This window comes from Podarcis muralis, chromosome 8 (assembly GCF_964188315.1).
Source record: "Podarcis muralis chromosome 8, rPodMur119.hap1.1, whole genome shotgun sequence".
NCBI lineage: Eukaryota > Metazoa > Chordata > Lepidosauria > Squamata > Lacertidae > Podarcis > Podarcis muralis.
The window spans coordinates 10,238,350-10,251,041 of NC_135662.1; the positions used below are offsets into that span (position 1 = coordinate 10,238,350).

At 47.0% G+C, this 12,692-nt stretch overlaps 1 protein-coding gene across 3 annotated transcripts in view; it reads left to right on the top strand.

Annotated features, from left to right (window-relative positions):
- Positions 1 to 12,692, top strand: part of ST3GAL1 (ST3 beta-galactoside alpha-2,3-sialyltransferase 1) — a 115,580-nt gene that overhangs the window by 67,107 nt on the left and 35,781 nt on the right. For all 3 annotated transcript variants that reach the window (XM_077932726.1, XM_028736111.2, XM_028736112.2), the window contains exon 3: positions 5,677 to 5,871. The gene's annotated coding sequence lies outside the window, so the exon portion shown is untranslated. The remainder of the gene's footprint in view (positions 1 to 5,676; positions 5,872 to 12,692) is intronic.

Here is a 12,692-nt window from a genome sequence, read left to right on the forward strand (position 1 = left end):
ATTCTATGTGTATCCCTTGCACCCGGCAGAAGTCATTATGTCTGTGCGGTAATTTAGTTGCATGCAACCCATTGTGAAGATAGCTGCCGTAATGACTCTGGAGCTCACTGAGCGCTTAAAAATAAGGGCAATGAAATTATATAGGTTCCCATTGACCTGTGTGCCAGAAGAGCGAAATAATGCATACAGAACCTGATCCGAGCTGGCCCCTCTCCTATTTTGGCAACCATCTTGTTCATCGAGTGCCTGGACAATTGTCTATTCAGATCTCGCCACCGTGCTTGCTTTTTAGCAGGTCTCCCCTGCCTGCTTTCATGCCATGCCTGGCGACGGTGCCAAAGGAGACACAAGAGACTTGGCAAAAGGGCAACTCGGCAGCCTTCCCCCCCGTTGCCAGACAAACATCCCACCAACCGCACATGCTGGGGATTCTGTTCCTCTGGCTGCCGAGGCTCAAAACATAAGAGCCTTCCAGCAGTAAATAAAGGAGGGAAGGGAAGCGGCTTATGCATGGGAGACATCTGAGAATGCCATGTTAACGTCTTTGGAAGAAATTGCTGCTGCTGCTGCTTTTTAAATCCCCCAGAGGGGTTGTGAAGGGGAATGATTTTAAGCAGGACCAAAAGAGATGGGATCAAAAGAGCAAGTCAGATGGGATGTGTGTGTGTATGTGTGGGTGGGTGGGTGTGTTTCTCTCTGATTAGGAACTGGAGATGGAGCAGCAGGTCAGAGCCACTCTATTATTCCCTAAAGCAATTGCGCATATATATATACAGTGGTGCCTCGCAAGACGAAATTAATTCGTTCCGCGGGTTTTGTCTTGCGATTTTTTTCGTCTTGCGAAGCACGGTGTCGGGAAAGTTTCGGAAAAGCTTCAAAAATCACCAAAGTCTTCAAAAACCTCAAAAAAGGCTACCACACCGCGTGCTATGAGTTGCTCCTCGAAGTCAAGTCGCAACTGTATTAACGGTGTTAAGAAAAAGGAAACAAACTTGCAAGACGTTTCCGTCTTGCGAAGCAAGCCCATAGGGAAAATCGTCTTGCGAAGCAGCTCAAAAAACAAAAAACCCTTTCGTCTTGCGGGTTTTTTTTGTCTTGCGAGGCATTCGTCTTGCGAGGTACCACTGTGTGTGTGTGTGTGTGTATACACACACACACACACACACAGTTATACCTCATGTTATGTTTGCTTCATGTTATGTTGCGCGTTTTAGGTTGCGTCCCGCAGCGACCCGGAAGTAACGGAACAGGTTACTTCCGGGTTTTGCCGCATGCGCAGATGTGCAAAATGACGTCATGCGCAGAGGCGGCGAATCGCGACCCGCGTGTGCGCAGATGCAGGTTGCGTTCTGTTCAGGTCGCGAACGGGCCTCCGGAACGGATCCCATTCGCAACCAGAAGTACCACTGTATATGTATGTATGCAGTATGTATATATATGTACAGTGGTGTCTCGCAAGACAAAATTAATTCGTTCCGCGAGTTTTGTCGCCTTGCGATTTTTTTCGTCTTGCGAAGCACGGTGTCGGGAAAGTTTTGGAAAAGCTTCAAAAATACCAAAGTCTTTAAAAACCTCGAAGTCAAGTCACAACTGTATTAACGGTGTTAAGAAAAAGGAAACAAACTTGCAAGACGTTTCCGTCTTGCGAAGCAAGCCCATAGGGAAAATCGTCTTGCGAAGCAGCTCAAAAAACAAAAAACCCTTTCGTCTAGCGAGTTTTTTGTCTTGCAAGGCATTCGTCTAGCGAGGTACCACTGTATATGTATTTACCGGTATATGTATATATGTTTGTTTGTGTATGTGTGCATATGTGTGTATATATATATGTGTAGATAGATAGATAGATAGATAGATAGATAGATAGATAGATAGATAGATAGATAGAATCTCCAATACGGATACTGACTGATACACAAATCCCCACTTAAGAAGGCTTCTTTAAAGAGTAATGTCTTCAGTAGCTGCTGAAAATACAATGAAGATGGTGTATATCTGATGGGGAAAGTATACATTTCCTATAGGGGTGTTTTACCCTGAACACATGAATTTCTGTTTCCTTGAACTCCAGTTCTTTGTATGTCACTGCTGTGTGAGGCTTGTTGGGTTGTATCTAATTAATGATGGCCACCATCTTTATTATCATTATTGTTTTATTATATTGGTACCCCACCCATCTGACTGGGTTGCCTCAGCCACCCTGAGCAGCTCCCCCAAAAATATTAAAAACACAATAAAACATAAACCAATAGAAAAACTTCCCTGTACAGGGCTGCCAGCAGATGTCTTCTAAAAGCGTGTAGCTATTTATCTACTTGGCCTCTATTGGGAGGGTGTTCCACAAGGAGAGTGCCACTACCAAGAAGGCCCTCTGCCTTATTTATTTCTTTATCACAGTTGCTTTATCTTCTAAGGATCTCAAGGTAGTGTACATGGCATTCTCCCCATGTCATCCTCACAACAACCCTGTGAGGTAGGTTAGGCTAAGAGATGGTGACTGGCTCAAGGTCACCCAGAGAGCTTCATGGCTGAGTTGAGAGGGATTCGAACTCTGCTCTCCCTGGTCTTAGTCCAACACTCCAAGCCATTACGCCACACTTTACAAATTCATGTCCTGCTGGACTTGATGGGCCATTAACCTCATCCATCAGGCTCACCTTATGTTCTTACAGCACTCAGTCATGTCCATTAGTTTCAATGGGTCTACTCTAAGCAGAATTTGCTTTGGATTCAACCCATTGCCACAGGATGGGCAGCCAGAGGTGATAACCAGGTTAGACGGCATTGTCAAAAAATTAAAAACAGGGCTATTTAAACTTTTTATATGGCTTTTTATGGTACAGCTTTATGTTGTGAACCACTCTCTTTTTCCAAATGAATAGCGATATAATAAATAGAGAACACATTGTGAGTCATGACACCAAGTGGAATGTCTGTGTTCTGCCTTGCTGGTTAGGCCAGTTGGTTAGAGCATGGTGCTGATAAGGCCAAGCTTCACAGGTTTGATCCCAGTATGGGTGCGTATTCCTGCGGGTGGTGCTGTGGTCTAAACCACTGAGCCTCTTGGGCTTGCCGATCAGAAGGTTGGCGGTTCAAATCCCTGCGACGGGGTGAGCTCCCGTTGCTCTGTCCCAGCTCCTGCCAACCTAGCAATTCGAAAGCACGCCAGTGCAAGTAGATAAATAGGTTACCACTGCGGTGGAAAGGTAAATGGCCTTTCTGTGCACTCTGCTTTCCATCACGGTGTCCCATTGTGCCTGAAGTGGTTTAGTCCTGTTGGCCACATGACCCAGAAAGCTGTCTGTGGACAAACGCCAGCTCCCTCAGCCTGAAAGCGAGATGAGCACCGCAGGCCCATAGTCACCTTTGACTGGACTTCACCTTTACCTTTTTTACCTTGCACATTCTTGCATCGCAGGGGGTTGGACTAGATCAGGGACGTCCAACTCCCAATAGACTGCAATCTACTCACAGTATAAAAAAACTGGCAGTGATCTACCCGTTGTCATAAAAAGACTGGCAGTGATCTACCCGAAGTTGTGGAGTTTTTTTTTAGGAAGCCAAAGTTGTTTTTTGTGCTTTTTTGTAAGGAGATTACTGAAGGGCCAGAGATCAACCAGCTGTTGACACGCAGAGGGCCGGGAGGCCAGCTGGCAAGCCCCAGCTGGGCCGTTCCCTTCCAGCCGTTCTGCTGCAAAGACCATCGCCCTCTGCTCCGACGTAAATCAGCGACCCGGGCTTCAGAGCCAGGGCACACTATCAGCAGAGCGAACTGCGCACACAGAATAGGCGTGAGGCTTGTGGGAGCATACTACAACTACAGATTTATTAATCATAAATCAGGACAAAGAAACATGTCACCTCTCTCATCTTCTCAGAGAGAACAGGAAAAGCAAAAGCTATACACAACGGAAGTTCCCAGGAAACTCTGCTGGAATGTAAACAGACATGTGACACTTAACAGTTCCACACGTCTGCTCCTTAAGGTGGAATGGAAATCTCAACACCAGGATCTACCAGGAACACCCCGCGATCTACCTGCTGGACATGCCTGGACTGGGTGACCCATGGGGTCCTTTCCAGCTCTAGGATTCTATCATTCTAAATGAGAGGGGCAGTGTACCTTAGGATACCAGGTGATGGAGATTAGAACTAGGAGAGAGCTGTTGCCTTCTGTGCCCTTCTGCTTGTGGGTCTCCTCGACGTGTTTGGTTCTGCCACTTTGTGATGCAGGATGGTGGGCTAGCGATAAATCTTCAGTCTGCTCTGGGTCTTGTTTGGGTTGGCAGTGCTGTGCCAGCCCCCAGAGATCAGAGTGGAGGCTGTGCCTTTCCCCTCCTCTGGCTTCACGACATAGCAATTGTTACACAACTCAGCTGCACCATCTTGGCTGCAGGTGGGGGGGGGGAGTGTGTAGTATTAAGATCAGGTTGCATTGGCGGGCTAGCAGTTGTGACCATCAACCACTGTCAAAACCCCAGAGACAAGTCCCATCGCCTGCCGAGGTTATAAGGTAGCTGGGACCAAGCCAATTCCTTATTAGGGTACAAGGGAAAGTCCCCAAAACCTGAGCTCTGAAATTCGAGCACCAGGACTGTGAGCAGGGCACGATTCTGTGGCAGCACAGAAAATACACCTACGAGTCTGTGTGCCAAACAGCAGTGCCAAATTCTTTTCCCGATGAAAGATGACCCGTCTACGTTCTGCTAAACGTGCATGCTAGGGTTTTAACTTCTTGACTTTTTTTAAAAAAAAATGTTTTCCTGAATCATAAATGGATGAACCTTTGCTTAGAAACACTGAAAAAAGGGAACTAATTCTTCTCAGTTGTGTAAAAGGTCACCCCAAAATGAAAAGTTGCAATCACCGCGTATGTGACGCTACTCTTCATGAGTATTAGCACTTTAAAAAAACTTTATGGAACTTTTAAGAACTTTTATAGTGCCTGGAGCGTCCTAAACGTGTTTAGAACGTTCTAGTAGAATCCAAAAATTTGTCTGTATAGAAAGCCTTGTGGGCACACAACTAAACTTCTTTTTAATGCTTCTTTCAGCGGCAATATACAATATCGCACAAGAACCTCGATTTATTCTAAGCAATAAGAAGTGATGTACAATGTACAAAACATTGTAAAAGTATCAGAAAATTTGCAAGCTCCATTTTCCTGTACATGCTATGCATACAACCAGTTTTTTTTCAATGGGTACCCAAGGGTACTCAGTACCGGCATCTCTTTTATAGTTTTTTTAAAAAAATGGCACTTACTGCAACAACTTCATGGTGAATACCAGCACCTATTTTTCTAGAAAAAAGCACTGCATATTACATAATACATCATACAGTTACATATACAAAAATAGATTTATTGATTTCAGGGTGACCTATTTTCAAGAGATTTGAAAATGGCAGCTCATTTCTTCTTTTGGCAAAAGTTCATCTAACTAAGCTACAGGAACATAAGGTTGTAAAAAAAGTTGGACACAACCTGTGAATTTACTTTGCTTCTTCTCTCCATAGGAAATCTTATTTAGATCTCCCTTCTACAGGTGCCTTCTGAAATTTCACCAGGCCTATAGATTTCGAAGCTTATTTTCATAGTCAGCAGACTAGATACTTGCTCCTGATACATGTTTTGATCTTTGCATGCAGTGCTAAATTCCCTGCTCTCCACCCCTGCAGATCTACGAAGACCCCCAGTCTGCGCCCACACCACCTCTGCTGCAGAACCACATATTCACCGGAGAATAGAGCGAAATTGGAGAGCGGCTTTGGCAAAAACAAGGGGAAGAAGCGGTGACCTGCCGTGGCAGGAGAAAATCCATCAACAGTGCGCCCAGTGTTCGGAAAAGCAGCCAAGTGAAAGAGGCTGGCAAGGTAAATGGGACCCTTTGTGTTCTCACAATGCCGAGTTGGACGCAGGTTCAGCGAGCGAGCCTCCGTCCTGGAATCTGCCATGTGGAAAGGGAGGGAGGGGCGAAGAGCTCTTGAACGTTAAAGGAGCAGTCCTTCCCTGGGCAGAGATTGCAAAAGGCCAAAAGGAAGGTAGCAAAGAAGAAGAGTTTAGCTTTAGCAAAAGAACCTCTCCAAATCCAGTCCACTTCTGCCGCTTCTACCTCCAGAGCTCAGTCCGCCCCCTTCCTAGGACCTATGGCTTTAAAATTGGGGGTGGGTAGGGGGGAACTGATTCATGGAGGATTCACCATTGATCTACTCAAGTGGTGCCTGCAACAAAATGTTGCAGCATGGAGTCATCCTCCTGTTCAGGATTCTAGCTAGCCACGTTGCCCTTTCTCAGAGCCAACAATCTCATTTTTTTGTCCGCACACAAACACAAGTCAGTATCCTGTGACCACTCCAGGCCCCCTGGAGGCCTCTGTAGGGGGAGACTGGATGGTGGACCAGCCTGCTGGCTGGGGCTGGTGGGAGCTGGAGGGCACCAGGTTGGGGAAGCCTGGGCCAGATGGGTCTTTGGGGGCTATATCCAATGCTAGTTAGACTTAGCATTGAAAGAAGTGGCCATGATTAACTTGGGACCCATTAGTTTGAATGGGTCTACTCGTGAGTAGAACTTAGTTGGATGCAGCCTTTGGTTTGATCCTCCAACAGGGCTTTCCTTACTTTCTTAGCTTTCCCCGTAGCCACTAGCATAGTTCCCTATCCCAAGGATCCTTATCTTAAGTCATTTTTCTTCAACATAATACAGTGTGTCTGCTGTCAACTGGCTCCCATATAGGAAGAATTTTCTGTGGTGGCTCCCCGATTGTGGAATGCCCTCCCCAGAGAAATTCTCCTGGCACCGTCACTGCATTTCTTTAAGTGCCAGGCAAAAGCATTCCTCTTTACCCAGGCCTATGGCTATTAAATAATAATCTATGGCCTGTGTAAAGACTGTTAGGATGATGATTTTACTATTAGGCTGTGTGTCATTATGTTTTTTATTATGTGTTTATCATTGATGTTCTGTAATGTGTTTTTATAATGTTGTACATCACCTTGGGATCTTTTGAGAAAGGTTGGAATGCAAATTATTATTATTATTATTATTATTATTATTATTATTATTATTAATAATAATAATACACAATGAGACATATAAAATTTAGCACCCAACGAGATTTCCCTTTCTGCTGTGGACATCTCTCACTTGGACTTCAGCTTCCCATTAGGGGGAATGGTATTCCATGCTAGCCCTACTCAGAGCAGAACCATTGAAGTTAATAGACATGGCTAACTTATGGTAGTTAGTTTCAGCTAGTCTCCTCATGAGTAGGACTCAGTTGCAGGCAGCTTTTTCTCCAGTGCTCCTGTGAACATTAATCAACACATTATTATTTTTAATTCCTTGTGTGCGGCATTTCAATTAAAGTCTTTCTCCGCTAATCTGTGCCTGTATGAATACAAGGTCCTTGGAAATCTTTAACTGGGCTGGTGTGTGTGTGTGTGTGTGTGTGTGTGTGTGTGTGGCAGGGACTTTTCCTGTCAAAACAGAGATGGCACACTTTACCTTCATGCTTTGAAAGAAAACAAAAATTGGCATCTATCACAGCAGGCAAAAGGACCCATTTTTTATATATTCCTTTTATTTTAACGTCCACACATTTTCCCTTCCCTGAGATCCCTCACCAACAACAAAGTTATCGCCATCTACCTAATTCAGCATTAACATTTTTAATATGCTTTGGGATTCACAGCCAGGAAGCCACACTGGGGGCTTTGTGATGTGCAAATCCCCTTTGAATGTGACTCTCAAATGTATTTCCCCATTTCCGATAATGCCATGCCTACTGCTTCTCTAATGTATGCTAATCTAGTTTCTTTAGAATACCTCCCACGTGGTGAGCAAAAATCGTAGTAGCAGAGGGATCGGCGAGTGGTGGCCTTAGGGAAATAATCTTCCCACCCACCCAATAAAATCTTTGCAGAATTAAATCATGAGAGAGCCCCTCCTTCCTATGGTATCCCAAATACACACACCAAATATGTGTGCATACCAAAATGTTATTTATATATATATATTGATTCAATTATGTGTGCAGTGCAGAAATGGGACAGAGGGTCTTTTGTTCTCCCTCATTCAAAATGCTGAAATTTGGGGCCATTCAAATATCATGTTTCCGTGCGCTGCTCTGGTTCTCCAGAGGCGGCTTAACTCATGCTGGCAACATTACCCGGAAGCTGTCTGCGAACAAATGGGGGTTCCCTTGGCCTATAGAGCGAGATGAGTGCCACAACCCCAGAGTCGTCCGCGACTGGACCTAATGGTCAGGGGTAAAAGTAAAGGGACCCCTGACCATTAGGTCCAGTCGTGGCCGACTCTGGGGTTGCGGCGCTCATCTCGCTCTATAGGCCGAGGGAGCCAGCGTACAGCTTCCAAGTCATGTGGCCAGCATGAATAAGCCACTTCTGGCGAACCAGAGCAGAGCATGGAAACGCCGTTTACCTTCCCGCTGAAGCGGTACCTATTTATGTACTTGTACTTTGACGCACTTTCGAACTGCTAGGTTGGCAGGAGCAGGGACCGAGCGACGGGAGCTCACTCCATCGCGGGGATTCGAACCGCCGACCTTCCGATCGGCAAGTCCTAGGCTCTGTGGTTTAGACTACAGCACCACCCACGTCTCTAACGGCCAGGGGTGCCTTTACCTAAATATCATTGATAGGCTGTCGGTCCAGAACAGGACATCATAATATGTGGTGGGAATAATTTAGGGCTGGTGTGGAGAACCTGTGACGCTTTGGGAGTTGGCAAATGACAACTCGCACCACCACTGGAAGAGGGGCAGCCCCCCGCCAAGCCCCTCGAGGCCCCGTCTCGGCTGCCCCTCGCCTCCTTCCCATGGCTCCCGGGGCTCCTTCCAGAGAACAGGAAGGCCCTCGACCTGGGGCGTGTGTATCCCCCCCCCCAGTCTCGGGCGCCTTCCTCACCCGTTCAGCGGGGGTCCCAGGGGTCGGTTTCCCCCTCCGGGACGAGGCGCAGGACTCCCGCCAGGTCCGCCCGGCACTCCCAGGAGCAGGCGGCCGGCGGGCGCAAAGGGGCCTCCAGCGGCGGGAGCTTTTGCGAGGCCAGCTACCGCCGCCAGGCTGCTGCCGCTCGCCATGGCAAGCAGGAAGCCCCCCGGGCTCTGGGCGCCGAGAGGATGCTACGCGGCGGGACCATACGCGGGCAGCGGAGAAGAAGAAGGGCGGCGGGAGAGGGGCGGTTCTCGAGGGGGGAACTCAGCTTCCCAAGATCGCGGGGCTCACCGGACGGTTCTTCCCCGCAGGAACTTCCGCCCTTCCGCAGCTTCAACTGTAGACGTATTAGCATATGATAGGATGAAAGCTGGCCATAGAGAAAAGGCGAAGTTTGGCTGTCCGCAGCCTGGATTCCCGGGTTTCTTTCGACGTTACAGCCCCGTGACGTCAGCGCCACGCAGGCAGCCAGACGGCGAGAGCCCCGCGCTGGGCGGCCTCTCCTCGCCGCCGCCGCCCCGCCTCTCGCCGCCCGACTCGCCCGCCTCCCTCCCACGGCACACCAGGCAACGTCTCGCGGCACACTAGTGTGCCGCGGAACACCGGTTGGGAAACACTGAGCTAGATCATGGGTAGGCAAACTAAGGTCCGTGGGCCGGATCCGGCCCAATCGCCTTCTAAATCCGGCCCGCGGATGGTCCGGGAATCAGTGTGTTTTGACATGAGTAGAATGTGTGCTTTTATTTAAAATGCATCTCTGGGTTATTTGTGGGGCATAGGAATTCGTTCATATTTTTTTCTTTCCAAAATATAGTCCGGCCCCCCACAAGGTCTGTGGGATAATGGACCGCCCCCCTGCTGAAAAAGTTTGCTGACCCCTGAGCTAGATTGACCAATAAGTGTGATTCAGTTTATGGCAGCTTGCTACATTCCTGTTTTCCAGGGTATTTCGTTTATTGCTTCCCCGCCCCCTCCTAAGGATTAGGTTGTAACTCTTGTCCCAGTTTAGCTGCATAATATTTCGGTTTCCAAGTAGTGAGCTGTTGGAGAGCTTTTCAGTGGAACTTTAGAGCACAAGAGGGCAAGGAAAGGGTTAGAGAACCCAATAAATACGAGGAGAGATCAGATAAGAGTCTCTTGTAACAAAAGGGGAGATGGAGAGGAGTAAAACAAGCTCGCTGGAAGCTTAGATAAGCACTTTCTGTCTCTGATGCTCTGCTTACATAACATCCAGCGCTTCCTTGCGTCTTTGGCCTCTGCCGCACTCAGTTATCTGTCCCGTAACTGATGGGCAACTTGAGTTTGGAAGTTAATAACAAGCTCGCTTGGAAGTAGCATGTGTGTCCCTAGATTTGGCCTGCAGAGGTACGGCTCGGGGGATTAAGTACAGCATATCTGGAAAGGGCAGGTTGGAGATGTGGGTTCGGATTGTGACATCTTCTGCACTGCGGTGGTACGTGGGACTGTTTACGAAGAAGGATAGGGGGAACTGCCAGGTTTTCATGCACAACTTTCCCAGGTCAGTCCCCAGCATCTCCATTTAAAACTGTATTTTTTTATTATTATTTTAAAAAGAGCAATTTTATTGAAGGTTTTTAACATATTAAGTCCTAAAATCCTAACAGAATAATAATAATAAAGGAAAAGAAAATATAAAATAGAATACAGTGGTACCTCGGGTTACAGACGCTTCAGGTTACAGACTCTGCTAACCCAGAAATAGTACCTCGGGTTAAGAACTTTGCTTCAGGATGAGAACAGAAATTGTGCTCCGGCAGTGCAGTGACAGCGGGAGGCCCCATTAGCTAAAGTGGTGCTTCAGGTTAAGAAGAGTTTCAGGTTAAGAACAGACCTCCAGAACGAATTAAGTACTTAACCCGAGGTACCACTGTATTGCAAAACACAATTATATATATATAAAAAGAAAAAGAACAGATAAGAAATAACTAAAAGAAAAAAGAAACCCTTTATCTCATTTACATCATATACAGTGGTACCTTGGTTCTTAAACTTAATCTGTTCCGGAAGTCCATTCCAAAACCAAAGCGTTCCAAAACCAAGGCGCACTTTCCGATAGAAAGTAATGCAAAATGGATTAATCCGTTCCAGACTTTTAAAAACAACAACTAAAACAGCAATTTAACATGATTTTTACTGTTTAATGAGACCATTGATCCATAAAATGAAAGCAATTAACAATGTACTGCAGTCACACAGTCAATCAATCAGTAGCTGAAGTGGGTTCTACACAGTCACACACAAAAAGAGCCACAAAAACACAAAATACCGGTAAATAGCAAAAACAGACAACCCTCAGTGTAACACTCAAAACGGAAGTGTGGCACTCAAAACGGAGCACGTTCGGCTTCTGTCAAAAGTTCGCAAACCAGAACACTTCAGGATTTGCAGTGTTGGGGTTCCAAGTTGTTTGAGTACCAAGGTGTTTGAGAACCAAGGTACCACTGTAATATAAAAGAATAGAAAAATAGCTAAACATTATCTGTAATGACAATTATTCAAGATGTTTAACACACCCCAGAGTAGTTTCTACCGCTCTGCAGGATGTAACTTTCCCCAAATTTCCGTTCCAAGCCCGACCTTTAACTTTTCCTCAGTCGGAAAGCTGAGTTTTCAAGTAGCAAGGAAATGTCTCTGCCCCGGACTTTTGGGAAGGATGGTAGCTCAGTGGTAGCGCATCTGTGCCTTGAAAGCAGAAGCTCCTGAGCTCAGTCCTCAGCACCTCCAGGCAGGACTGGGAGAGACTCCCTGCAAGAAACCCTGGAGAGCTTCTGCCAGTCAGTGTAGGCAGCACTAAGCTCAATGAGCAAGTGGTCTGATAAGGCAGTTTCCTGTGATCCTATGTTTGACCTCCAACAGCCATTCCTGCTGCCAGGCCTAAGCAGACCAGCTTAGTGGGGTGTACATGGCACACACTGGACCAGATTAGTCTCTTTCCCCCCTGCTGTTCCGAATGTGAGAGTATCCAAAGTCCTTTTGCTGCCAAGGCGCACTGCCCGCCGAATGGGTGTACACAGCAGGCTGCAAATTTGAGATGCTTCTCCCAGGGGCTTGTGCTAATGCGTTGGCTTTGTCCTTTTATCTCATGGGTGCAAGGGAGACGGAGGAACAGATGACACGCAGCATTAGGGCTGGCTTAGTAGATATCGGCAGCATGGCGTGCAGATGGCCTTCCGTCAAAGTTGGGCCAACATGCCCTGCAGGAAAGCGGTGTTTAAAAAAATAACATTAATGCCGCAAATCGGAGCAAAGACTCAGCTGGCGAGGTTTGCTCTGGAGGTCTTTGGTTAATTGCCAGGTGTTAGTGGGTTTTCTCTCGTGCCAACCCAGGCTGGCACTGCATGAAAATGGAAGTGAAGAGCTGGAAAGGATAAAGGAGTCAAGGTGGGTGACGCCCTGTTCATGGACCAAACAGATGCCAAAGTCACTTCTGCGTGGCTTTTTCGCCCTCTCAACATAATTGGCTGGTTTCCCGAGGGCTGCTTGCAGCGAGATTTCCTCCGTTGTGTGTTAGGAAGGAGACATGTTCTTGTGAAAAATGCTTGAAGTTGGTGAAAAGAGGCATCATTTAGATATAAGAACCAGGATCAGGCGAAAGGCCCATCTGGTCTGGGAGCCTGGTCTCACTGTGGCCAGCCGGAAGCCTTTGGGGACCCCATAGGCAAAACCCAGAGTACAACAACTGTCTCTCCACTTGCAATTCCCAGCACAATACGAGGGCACAA